Source organism: Citrus sinensis, chromosome 9, assembly GCF_022201045.2.
Source record: "Citrus sinensis cultivar Valencia sweet orange chromosome 9, DVS_A1.0, whole genome shotgun sequence".
NCBI lineage: Eukaryota > Viridiplantae > Streptophyta > Magnoliopsida > Sapindales > Rutaceae > Citrus > Citrus sinensis.
The window spans coordinates 17,428,249-17,440,793 of record NC_068564.1 but is presented as its reverse complement, the minus strand read 5'-3'; the positions used below and the strand labels follow the sequence as shown (position 1 = coordinate 17,440,793).

The following is a 12,545-nucleotide window of genomic DNA, read 5'->3' as shown; positions in this document are numbered from 1 at the left end:
ATATCTTAGATGGTAAGGTGATATCTGGAGAGGCTGGAGTATTAGAAAAGTCTACTGAAGATGAAACCAAAATATGGCATCTAAGATTAGGACACATAAGTGAGAAAGGGCTAAAAGAGCTAGAACAAAAGGGTATGTTTGGCTCTGACAAGATTGGGAAGTTGGAATTTTGTGAAGTCTGTGTTCTAGGGAAGTCTTCACGGGGTAGTTTCAAGAGATCAAGTCATAAGTCATTAGGTAGGCTGGAGTATTCACACACTGATTTGTGGGGGCCAGCTCAAAATGTATCACTTGGAGGTAATAAATATTTCTTATCCATTAAGATGACTTCTCTAGGAAAGTCTGGGTGTATGTTTTGAAGAACAAAGACCAGGTATTTGAGAAGTTCAAAGAATGGAAACATTTGGTTGAAAATCAAACAGGACAAAGGTTAAAGAAACTGAGAAAAGACAATAGTCTGGAATTTTGCAACCAACCTTTTGACAGTTTCTGTGTTGCTAAAGGTATTGCAAGACATAGAACAATAAGGATGACCCCACAATAAAATGGATTGGCTGAAAGGATGAATAAGACCCTTATGGACAAGGTAAGGTGCATGCTGATTCAGAGTAAGTTTCCTAAAACACTGTGGGCAAAAACATGACTTCCAGCTTGCTATCTGATAAATATAAGCCCCTCAACTGCTATTAATTTCAAAACACCATTTGAAATGTGGTGTGAGAGACCTGTTGACTATGGGATTTTGAAAGCTTTTGGATGTCCAGCTTATGTTCACATTAGTCAAGGTAAACTTGCTCCTAGGGCCTTGAAAAGTGTGTTCATAGGCTATCTAGAAGGAGTAAAAGGTTTTAAAGTCTGGTGTATAGACCTTAACCCACCTAGGTGTATAGTGAGTAGAGACATAGTGTTTAATGAAGGTGGCTTAATTAAAGATAGTGAAGCAGCTGGAGATGAAAATGAAAAATCTAGATCAGAAGATAGATTGGAACTTGAGGTGGAGTCTTCTGTATTAAAAAACAGACAAATTCAGGTGGAGTTAATGAACAAGAAAAAGACATAGTATCACCTCAAGAGCAGTCAAGTCCTCAGGAACAAATTCAAGAATATCAACTCACAAGAGATAGACAGAAAAGGCAAGTCAAACCCACAAAGAGATTTGGATATGCAGACCTCATTGGCTATGCCCTAACAACTGCAAATGAAATTGATGATGAGGAACCAAAAAGCTTTAAAGAAGCAACTCAGAGCTTATTCAAAGAGGAATGGCAAAGAGCTATGGAAGAAGAAATGACTTCACTCTATAAAAACAAGACATGGGAGCTGGTTAAAAGGCCAAAATGCAGGAGAATGGTTGGGTGTAAATGGATATTCAAAGTCAAGAAGGGCCTAAGTGGATCTGAACCAAGAAGATTCAAATCTAGACTAGTAGCTAAGGGTTATACACAAAAGGAAGGGATATAGTTTAAAGAAGTATTCTCCCCTGTTGTCAGACATGCCTCAATCAGGGTGATACTAGCTATAACTATTGTTCAAGACATGGAGCTTGATCAACTCAATGTCAAGACAACAGTTTTACATGGCAGACTTGAGGAAGAGATACTGATATCCCAGCCTAAAGGGTATGTTTTCCCTGAAAAAGAAGACGATGTATGCAAACTAAAGAAATCTCTTTATGGGCTTAAACAGTCCCCTAGGCAGTGGTATCTTAGATTTGATGAATTTATGCAAATGCATGAGTTTATTAGATGCAGCTATGATTGTTGTGTTTACTACAAAATAATCAAAGATGGTCTATACATATATCTCCTTCTATATGTAGATGACATGTTGGTTGCTTGTAAAGATAGAGATGAGATAGACAAGCTCAAGGTGCTGCTGAACTCAGAATTTGAAATGAAGGATCTGGGGTATGCTCGAAAGATTCTGGGAATGGAGATAAGAAGAAACAGAAGTAAGGGCAAATTATTTCTGTCACAAAAGAAATACTTGAGGAAAGTACTAGAAGTGTTTGAGATGGATAATGCCAAGCCTGTACAATTACCTTTAGCTTCTCACTTTAGGCTGTGCAACCTGCAGTGTCCTCAAATAGAAGCTAAAAAGCTAGACATGACCAATGTTCCCTATACAAGTGCAGTAGGTTGCCTCATGTATGCAAAGGTACTCACAAGGCCAGACATAGCACATGTTGTCAGTGTTGTAAGTAGGTACATGGTTCAGCCTGGCAAAGATCACTGGAAGGTTGTCAAATGGATACTAAGGTATCTTCATGGCACTGTGAACTATGGCTTGACATATGGCAAAACTAAAGAAGAAGATGATAGACTGAGAGGGTATATAGATTCAAACTATGCTGGGGATTTAGACGGAAGAATATCTCTCACTGGTTATATATTCATGCTGAATGACTGCACTGTAAATTGGAAGGCTACATTATAGAGTGTGGTGGCCCTTTCAACAATTGAAGTAGAGTATATAGCTGCTACATAAGCAGTAAAAGAAGCACTATGGCTCAAAGGGCTAGTGAGAAGATTAGGGTTAAGTTAGAAATCAATGCCTATTCACTGTGACAGCTCGAGTGCAATACACTTGTGTAAAAGCCCAGCACACCATGAGAAGACTAAATGCATATATATCAAACTCCATTTCATCTGAAATGAAGTGTCAAGAGGTGCTGTGAAAATGGTGAAGATACACACTTATTTGAACCCTACAAATGCTCTTACTAAGGTAGTACCAGTAGCTAAGTTCAGAAACTGTCTGGACTCAGCTGGCTTATGTGACCAATAAGTTGCGTAAAGTTCAAGAGAAGGAGTATGATTAAGGAAAACTTTGATTCAAGGTGGAGAATGTGAAGCTAACAAGTGAATCAGGTTGATTTCCAGAATACGACAGCTTTTAAAGCTTCTATTAGGGGTGGGCGTTAACCCGATCCGAACCGAACCCGAAATTTATTTCAGGTTCGGTTCGGTTTGGGTTAACTTGTGCAACCCGAACATATTCAAACTATCAACCTATTTAGGTGAAAATTCAGTTTGGGTTGAACCCAAACCGAATTTTAACCCGGACGGGTTGATTTTTTTTAAAGTTTTAGCTTTTTTAAAAAAAATATATATGTATTAAATAAAAAAAATCTCTTTGACTACATGTTTTATGTTTTATTAACTTTAAAATGACTTGTTGAAATGTTGGTAAGGTTGTTTGGATTTCAGATTTTTGGTAGAATTTGTATATTAAATTGTTCCAACCCATTCAAACCCGAATTACCAAACCAATCCGATCCGAATTATAAACTCGAACCGAATTAAATTCGGTTTGGTTTGGTTCGGGTTGACGTTTTCAACCCGATTGGGTTCAATTCTCCAGCCCGATCGGGTTGAAACCCAAACCAAAACCCGAACAACTAGAACTGAAACCCAATATGCCCACCCCTAGCTTCTATTGCTTTAAGAGACTCATGTACAGCTCAGCTGCTATCAGCAGAAAACAAATACATCTAAACGACATGACTATGGCGCGTTTAGATGAGCCACTTAAGTAATCATGTGAGGAAGCACATGCAGGAGACGGAAATTAATTCGTTAAGTTTGTTACCCACGTGTCAACAAACTGAACGATTTGGAAATCTTCTAAGCCTCTTATACAGGTTATAAAGTCTGTGGATGAGGGTCAGAAATGCATGGTTGTCGTGAGTCTTGTAGAGAGAGTTCTAGAGAAAGAATGCATTTTATTCTCGGAAGAATCTTGTAAAAGGCTCTGTGCTAAATCTCCATTTGTGAATTAATAAAAGCCCATCAAAGACTTCTCCCGTGGATGTAAACAGAGTACCTTGTGCTTTGTTGAACCACGTAAACCTTCTGTTTCTTGGTTGTCTATTTTGTTTTATTCTTGGTTCTTTCTGTTTTTTGGTTAAATCCATTTTGATGAGTTAAGTTGTGATAGATTCTATTCGATCTTTAGTTTTGTGCAACTTGCATTAATCTGATCTAGGAAATCCTGGGTAGTGACTAGTTTTGTTTAAGGTTAAGAACAGACTGGTTACTACACAAGAGGTAAGTTTTATAATGATTAAAACAGAATGTAAAAGTAATAAAATCTCAATCGTACACTTATTCTTATTGTATGCAGTTTGTCAAGGAATCCATGCCATAACATCTTTTTACTCAATTCAACGACAATGGCAAAACTCCAAAGGAAGTCTTGGCGGGAACACGCAAAGACCTTGTGCAAGAAGGAATGGAATGGCTGACCAAAACCTTCGAATCATGCTCCGTCGTGGCGGCACTCATAACAACTGTAGTATTTGCAACTTCGGCAATCGAGCCAGGCGGCGTAGACCAAGAGAGTTGTAAACCATTTTTTGAAAATGAGCTTGTATTCAACGTATTTGCCATTTCATCACCTCTTGCTCTATGCTTCTCTGTTACAGCCTTGTTTTTTCTTCCTTACAATTCTCCCTTCTCGTAGCCAAGAAAACGATTATGCCAAGGATTTGCCGAGAAAGCTTCTATTTAACGACACTCTTCACATCAATAGCTGGTATTTTGATCTCATTCTGTTCGGGACATTCCTTTATTTTAAAAGATGAGATGAGATTTGCAACATATCCAATTTATGCAGCCGCATGCTTGCCAATGACTCTTTTGGCTTGTGCTCAACTTCCTCTTTACTTCGACCTTATATGGGCCATCTTCAAAAAGGTTCCTCAGCATAGTTACAAAGTAATTTCTGACTAGTTAAAGGTTACTGACTTCATTTGCTCATTTGTAGCTGTTTGGATTGAAGTAATCTATATCTTGGTATGCTATATATTAATTAATCTTGAAAAAATAGCATGTCTATATGCTATTTTGATGGCACATTTTGAGTGGGCCCCACTTAGTGAAAGTGAGAAATCTTGTGAGGTTCGGATTCTATTCCATTAATACTTCAAAAGTATAATTTTATTTTCTCAAAATGGTGCTTGGGTGAATAAGAAATTGTCTCTCAAAGATCACCCTTGAAGTTGGAAATTTGAAAGGAAATGAGGTTTATCCCACATGGGAAAAAGAAGCCAAGGGATTAGTGTTTATATATAAACACTTAACCATGTATGAGTAAGAATTATTAGGATAGAGGCTCTCTCCACACGCGCATGCGCAGGGGGTGTAAATCCAAGACCAATTTGGTTGAACTCGTGTGCACCCGCGCGCCCTGCGTACGCGAATGTCAGCCCAAAATCATGGAAGCTTGCATGGCAACAGTTTCACGTTTTGAATTCAAAGGATTTGTAACAGCTTCACAACAATAATTTTTTAGCTGTTATACAATTCACGTTTTTTAATTCAATTTTGAAATCAATTGAATGAATTGAATTGGCTGTTATAACTATTTAATTGCATTTATTGAATTCTGAAATTCAATACAAATGCTGCTGTTACATCCTCACATGAGTATAAAAAGGCACATTCTCTTCTATTTTTACACACGCTGAAACCAGCACACAGAGCATTTGTAATTTTTCTTTCCTCCTTCTTTCGTCTGTTTTTCTGATCGAGTTAACCGCTCTTGTGGTTCGCCAGAATTACCTGTCTGTGCTTGATCGGAAATTCATCCCCGTTGTATTCTGGGAAACAGTTAACAGCAGACCTAAAACACTTCAGTAGGTGGTAAATTTGTTTTAAGGAAATTGTCTTGTGCAAGCCTCGGGTTTCATTTACTGTTTCGATTTTTCTTTTCCCTCCTGTTTTTCAGTTGTGATTTTCAGTTGCTATTTACGTTGCTGCAGTTAATTTACTTACTGGTTTTTCTTTGTTTAACTGAGTGTGTTTGTTTTTTCTTACAATTAATATCTAGATCTGAAGATTGAACGTAAATGTTTTTATATCACGGCATGTTGAGCTAGCCGATCATATCAGTCCAATTGATGAATTAACGTTAGCTTAAACACGCCATGAGAAAAAGCCTCGTACCGAGCATGCCATGCCTGGCTCCTTAATGAGTATTTATCCAAGGGAATATTGAAATTCAGTGCAAATATGTGCTAATATTATATAAGGTTGCGATGGATTGTTATTGGATGATAATATATATGGAATCAAATTTAAACATAAAGTGACACTGGGAGTGGGACTAAACCTTTAAAATTTCTTATAATTAATTTGAACAACATTGAGTTTAAATTCTATTGAGATTAACTAATGATCATGATAAGAATACATGCATTATGAGAGTTAAATTTAAAATACGTGACATGTTCAAAAGGGTCGATCGAGTTCTTGAGCATAAGACTAGGCACGAGACACGTCCATACAACATAGCATGATGCATACACGTTTTGTCAGGGCTCATAGGCCATAAAAACGTAGCACGGTTTGAGACAAATGTGAACAAATTACAAAAACCATGCTTTGAAATTTTGTAACTTAGTTTTAACTGAATTATACTATTCTGTATATATTATTTAAATAAATTAATTTCAACCAAACAATATCAAATCTAATAATGTTACATTCCATTTCAATTGAACTAGAATTTTATTATTAACTAACATTATGTTATTTTAAATTATAAATTAACTTTAAGTCATTAATCAAATTTGAATTGGATTTGCACTACTATTTAGTGATATGTTGTTTGCTAGATTTCTATTTAAACTTATGTTTACAGCAATGCAAATTAATATTTAGTTCAATGGCCGAAGGCTTGGACTAAAATTATTACAATTTAAAATAAAGTTCAATAACCATTGTTTGACAAAATTTAATTCTTATTTTGTGAGAAAGGCAAGAAAATTAAAAAAAAAAAATGAAACGGACCAATATGACTCACCCCATGGGCCGGCCTTGCCCAAAGCTGGGTGTGGCACTGCCAGCGAAGAGTGATGATATCTACCCCTCAAATTCTGACATCAATTCCAGTAATTATTTTTATTCTACTACTCATTCTGTCCTTAAATGAAATTATTGAAAAAGAACGTAACTTTTATCAAATTTATCATTCACCTCACATTCTAGATAAATTCATTCATTCCCCAACTCACAAATTTTTTTCACCATTAACAACACTCAAGTAATTAAGTTCTAGTGTTTTATTATTACTATCATTATTACTACTGCGTTTTGGCTATACAAAAATTTTAAAACAAGCTTATGTTTGAACGAATTATGAATTTCATTTTCTTTTTATAACAAGAGTAATGTGGGATTAGATGGAATACACAGAGAAAGAAAATTATTTTAAAATTTTTAGTGGAACGTATTGATAAGTAGAAATTGGTGAAATAAATTTGGAGATCAAGTTCACCATTCACAAGCGAGTCATTGAGAATTACTTCTCCAGTATTATTTTTCTTCTCCACTTTTCTTCCTAATTTGTCCATCCTTCACAGTTTATTGTCACATCATCTAATAGAATTTACTAATTTGAAGTCCACACAATGCGCTTGAAATAAATAATAATATTAATATTAATAAGAATTTCGATTTGAAGTTTTCAACCTAGTAATGATCAACGTCTGCTAATAGTTAACTATCAACTTTTAATATCTAATATAAAACAAAGTAAATAAAGAGAGAGAGAGAGAATAATTGCCTTAGTAAAAGCACCAAAGTGAAAGTAATGCATCACTTCACGTTGAAGAGTTGTTCAGGATAACTCAGCAGCAAATTTTGACCTTTCTCATAAAGAAATATATAAATTTTATCATTCATCAAAAGTATTATATAAATTCAACTAAGTGCATAGATTAGCTGGTATGAGATTGTTATAACTTAATCAAGGTCCTCGATTCAACGATTCGAGAATTAAGAATACAACTGCGTTAAATACTTATTGGGAGAGCTTTGACACCTAGTGGTCTTACCCGGCTCGAATCTGCATTATTCGAGACATAATTTAATCTTTAGATATCAGATAATTTAATATACCCAAAAAAATGTTTTATATCAATCATACAATAAATAAGTAATAGTATAAGATATGTATATTTATTTTAAAAAAACCGCCATCCAACTAATAGCTATATTAAATTTAATTATATATGTCATATATACATTAGTTGATTGTATTACCTCTAATGTATTTTAGAGTTCCTCTAATAATATAGCGTTAGAAAACATTCGAGGCATTTGTATCTAGAGTGATTATGTCAAGAAAAGCATAAATGCATTCCTAAGACTTAGGACTTCTGTTCTAAGACATAGGACTTCTGTTCTGTGTTATTTATTATTTTTCTTACATTTTAGGTAAATGCTCCTTCAATTCTTAGTATCAGTTCTTGGGATAAATTCTTAATAGATTTTCTCCATTAAAAAAAAAAAGAACGAAAAGATCACTCGGATTTTCAAATTTTACTTAAATTTAAAGTTGTACACAAAGCTATTGAGATTTTCAAATCAGACTATTTTCTTTTTCATTCTTTACAATCTTTCGCAGTGAAAGAGCCTTATTTTGAAGAAAAGAAATGTTTACTCAGATGGGATAATAGGATAAGTGGATCCAGCTATGTTGCGTCAGGGGTTTGGTACCCCACTCCTTTGTCTTATAGCGAATGAGCCTTTAGATTGGGAAGGAAGATATTTAACGGTCGAGATTTACCATTTAGAAAACGGGTAACTGGTTGAAGACGTAGCACGTGTAAATCGAAAACAAAAAAAAAAAAAACACTCGCGTGTAGCAGCAATTGCAAATCTTCCCACGGATGAAGTTTTGCAGGCGATGGTCGTCGGCTGTGTTGTGTTGAAAGTATTATCGAAAGCTGTAATGAAGTATTGAATATTTATTATTTAGATTTTATTACAGGAAAACAAGGTAATCAGTTATAGGGTCAGTGTTTGCAAAGAAGATTGGGTTTTTATCTGTACAATTGGGGATTTATTCACTGATTAAGTTACGTTGTGAGATTAAAAATTATTGTCAGTTCTAGGCGATTGGGTTGGTATCCAACAGTGGAATCCAACCATTTCAATCGCGGCTGAGAAAAGTGAGCAAAGATATACTGTGCAAAGTTGGTGTACATCATAGAGTTGCAATTTGGTATCAACCACCACTTACCAAGTGGCTTACTGCAGCGTTGAGGTATGTGTCGAAGCTGGAAATTCATATTTCGCAAAACATTTGTGTCCATGTGCATAATTATTTGATTGTGGTTCACTGGGTAGGCATGAAAAAGTGTAAATGGGCATAGGACGTTAGGGTTGGTTGCAAAATAGAAATTGACAGAAAGAAGTAGAAAATGGCAACATTTTATGTGTTGAATTCAGTTATCTTAGTAAGTTGTCAACTTATGAAATGAAACCTTGACGAAGGATAGAATTTGATTGAAAATACAGGTTTGTGCAGTAGAGATTAGCTTAGTAACTAATAGTTTATTTGAATTCTTAGTTCGGAAACTGTTAACTTTGGTGAGTGATGAACAATTGCATTGAAAATGATGTGAACAGTAAATAATGGTGTGGGTAATGTAGATTTTGCGAGGCTTCCATGTACAAGTGGTCGGTAAGCTGATTGTAGTTGGTTAATTGAACTGAGATGGTGGCGTCGCTTGTGTAATATGTAAATTAGCTATTTCCTATACACTTAGTGAAATGTAGTTAATGTAGTAGTGGTGAGAAATATGTGACGTATTTAATCGGGATAAAAGATTTGAGTGATTGACCTGACAGGTGATTGCAATAATCATGTTTCAAAACCGAAAGCAAAATATGTGATAGATTATGGTGCGATTTTGTTGTAGGAATGGAATGGGGGTCATGTCGCAACCGAAAGGAGTGGGATTCTCGATGTTGCAACAAATGTTCAGAAGATGAGAATGTTGAAGAAAATGAAGATGGTCATTGCAACTATGGATTCGTAAGCTTTTTGTAAGTATATTAGGATATAAGCTAATACATACATTGATAGTCCATCTAAGGTACATGACAACTGAAGAGGCGATTTGTGTGTAGCATAACTAATCATGATTTATGTTTTGTTTATTGGAATTGAGTAGTGGGGAAGCTGTATGGCGAATGAAAGCAACGGATGGAAGGGCATGCATTACAAAAGAGGTGAGGAAAGTTGAAGTATTGTTGTTAACCTTGTGCATGCATTTTAAGCTGTGTAGAAAACTGACTGAAGCTTGTCATATGGAATTGCCCAGGTTCGCAAGGAAATTGGACTACAATTTAAGAGTTTGCCACCTGAGAGAAAAAATCAATATAAAAGTCAGCATTACCCAGTAGAGAAATATGTCGGATTAGAAGCAAAATTTCTCACTAGGTGTGCTCTTGACAGGCTAGCAGCCATAGTGTCAGAATTGACAGATGAACAAAAACAAGCAGCATCTGATATAGGATTGGGCAGGCTAATTCAGATAAGTTGTGGAAGGTTAAAAAGAAAACTATGTAGTTGGTTAGTTGAGAGGATTGAGACAACGAGTTATACAATAGAATTGAACGGTGCAAATTTAGAACTGAGTTGTAATAGTTTTAGTTACATCATGGGAGTTAGTGATGGGGGAATGCCTATTCAGTTAGAGGGTGATAGGTCAAGAGTGGCAATATACTTAGAAAAGTTTAATGCAACCTCTAGTGGAATTAATATTAAGATATTATCTGATATTCTGCGTAATTGTAGGGGGGCTGACGATGATTTCAAAGTGACATTTATGTTATTTACATTATGCACTGTACTGTGTCCTCCAATTGGCGTACACATAAGTTCATCATTTTTATATTCTTTAATTGATGTTAATTGTATTAAGAAGATGAACTGGGCAACATTTAGCTTCAATAGATTGATGCAAGGTATTATTAGGTACAAAGAAGACAATCATCTTACCACCATGGTTCATAAAGTGCATTTACAAATCATGAACCCCATTCATTTAAATGTGAACACACAGAAGAACAACACATTGCATCAAGTGAACAGAAATTGAGTACACATAGATTGTTTATTATACCTTCAGACAAACAGTAGCGGATACCTTAGATAGAATGGGGTTGGCCAACTTGCACGTGCGCTTGCTGTGCCCCACACGACCACAATTTTGGCACTTATACTTATGACGTTCATTGCCCGGTTGAGGAGGAACCACAGTGGTGACAACATCGGAAGGCGTGGGATTAGGCACTGGTTGACTTGGAAAGGTCATGACTGCTTTGACCTCTCCATGCTGCTGTGGTGAACTGGTACTTGCTTCATGCACTCCTTTAGGATTAGGCACTGGTTGACTTGGAAACTTGCCTTTCTCAACAGTCATTGCCAAGGTTTGAACTGAAGAAGCAAGTTGTCCCACCATCTTCTCGAGGCTTGAAACTGATTGGGCTTGTGAATTGAAGCCTGTTCTCAACTCATTTCGTAGTCCATCAATGGTGCGGTTCTGTTGCTCAATCGTGGACTGAGTAACATTCTTAAAATTCTGGAATGCATCCTCCTATGGTCTAGGTTGAGAGTAGTTCTGGTTTTGATTGTATGGTCTAAATGGTGGCTGAGAGGCTTGAGGAACTTGAGGAATTGGTTGCATTGGTGGAACTGAAGCTGCTGGTCCATTCTGTTGGAGTCCTTGAGACCATGAAAAATTGGGGTGGTCTCTCCATCCAGGGTTATATGTGTTGGAGTATGGGTTGTAATTTGATGGCTTTCTCATTACACCTATGGCATTGGCTTGATCTGAGTATGAGTCATGGTCATATGGTTCTGTTGATTTAGCAGTCGATAACGATGCTATTTGTCGAGAGAGACCTTCAATTATCGCTTTGACTTCTTTAATTTCTGAACTTGACTCGCCAATGTGAACCTCATTTACTCCCTTAATTCTTCTAGTATTCCTGAGTGATCGACTCTGTTGTTGGGAATTATCTGCTTGTCGTTGGAAGAATTCCCAAATTTCTGATGCACTTTTTGACATTAGCTCTCCTCCACTTGTTGCCATTAACCATTCTTGCACATTCGGCAATAATCCCTCCAAAAAGTATTGGCATTAGTGCCATTTCTCGTACCCATGATGTGGACACTTCAAGAGTAGCCCATTGAATCGCTCCCATGTTTCGAAAAACTGCTTGTCATCTCTCTGGGTAAACTCCGAGATTTCCCTGCGAATAGCGTTGGTTTTATGCACTGGGAAATATTTATTCAAAAATTTCGTTACCATTTGTTCCCATGATGAAATGCTATTAGCAGGTAAAGTATTTAACCATGAATGAGCTCTATCTTTTAAAGAAAATGGGAATAGTCTAAGTTTAACATCATCGTCTGAAAAATTTTCATATTTAAAAGTTTGACAAATGGCATGAAAATCATTCAGATGATTATATGGATCCTCATTTTCTAGGCCATAAAATGTGGGGAGACAATTTAGCACACTAGGTTTTAGTTCAAAGCTCCTAGCAGCTACATTTGGGTATCTTATGCATGATATGTTCAAATTAGCTAAGGGACTGAAGTAGTCCTTAAATGGCCTCTCTTGTGATTGTAAATCCATTTTATTTTTAATTTGCTTGTGTGTGCGAAGTGTTTTTTCTAGTTCAAGGTCTATAGGTTCAAGATTAGGTAATAATGACCTACGACCGTGCATGCAAAACAAA

General features: G+C 36.2%; 1 non-coding gene across 1 annotated transcript; it reads left to right on the top strand.

Annotated features, from left to right (window-relative positions):
- The first annotated feature begins 11,957 nt into the window (after nt 1-11,957).
- On the top strand, nt 11,958-12,061 carry LOC127900191 (small nucleolar RNA R71). Its single transcript, XR_008052205.1, has one exon. It is a non-coding gene; the product is annotated as a small nucleolar RNA R71 (small nucleolar RNA).
- Nucleotides 12,062-12,545: the final 484 nt, after the last annotated feature.